Below are 1,082 nucleotides of genomic sequence, written 5' to 3' on the forward strand. Positions count from 1 at the left end.
ACCTACAATTCTTCTTCAAAGCCATCTTCAGTTATTGAATTTTGTAGATTTACAAATATGAAGCCAGATTTTTAATATATGAAACCTAAAGTATTCTACTTTTGTTTTGAACATAATTAAGACTTCTTTTATATTAATGTAAATGAAGAATAACCAAAGGCTATAAGAATAGGTTTAATGTTACGCATGTTCTCTTCACATCATGACCTGAATTACAAATGGATTCATTTATATATGTAATGTTCATTTAGCATAACTTGGTTTTACCATACTCGTGGTGATCAAAATAAAAAGCTGTACACTTGATGTGGTGCAAAAAGAATACCACACCTATATCTGTGACTAGTCTCAGTATTGCTCACTCATTACTTAAATATTCTTTAGAACAGAGCTCCTAGCTGTATGTTATTTAAGGAATTGTAAAGAACAGTTATGAAAAGTGTGCTTGTTCCTTAAATGTGGATGTGTATTCCATGTTTGGGTGTTGTAGAGATGTAACAACAGATAATCACTGTTTTCAGGTTCTGGGAATGTTTCTATCAAGTTAGAATAAGGGAATATGATTTCCTTTTCTTACTTTTGGGATATTGCATAAGGACAAAAATGTAAATGTTTGACTAAACTCTTAACTTTGTTGCGCAGACATATTTTCAGATGCAATGTGCTGAAGCTAAAAATCATCAAAGAGAAAATAGGATGCTCTGGTGTATAGCTCTTGTAGAAAATCAGCTCACTCCAATTGTAAAGAAACTAAGTTTGATGCAGTCTTTGGTGTTGACAGGCCTCAGCTGGATATTCTGCCAAATGCACAAAAAGAAAATTTATTCAAAAGTGTGTGGCATACTTTCCAGATGCACTTGTTCTAAGCATCTTTCCAATTAGAGGGAACCAGGCTCTTACCAGCTTCAGACTGACCTATCCGAAGCTGTTAGGGAACTTTTTTGTTTATATTAGGAACTCTATATTAGTATTGAATTATTTGAACCATAGGTCTACTTTTTCATCTGGGCTGAAAATATTTAGAAATGTTGCCTTAGTCAATTCTACTACTTTCTGTTGATTTTGCCTGTCCCTCACTACAG

General features: G+C 33.4%; 1 protein-coding gene across 1 annotated transcript in view; it reads left to right on the plus strand.

Moving 5' to 3' along the window:
* The window catches only part of LOC119593022 (cytochrome c oxidase subunit 12, mitochondrial-like), a gene marked incomplete at its 5' end in the record, with an annotated part of 8,600 nt that overhangs the window by 6,331 nt on the left and 1,187 nt on the right, over positions 1-1,082 (plus strand).

This window comes from Penaeus monodon, chromosome 31 (genome assembly GCF_015228065.2).
Source record: "Penaeus monodon isolate SGIC_2016 chromosome 31, NSTDA_Pmon_1, whole genome shotgun sequence".
In the NCBI taxonomy this organism is placed as follows: Eukaryota; Metazoa; Arthropoda; class Malacostraca; order Decapoda; family Penaeidae; genus Penaeus; species Penaeus monodon.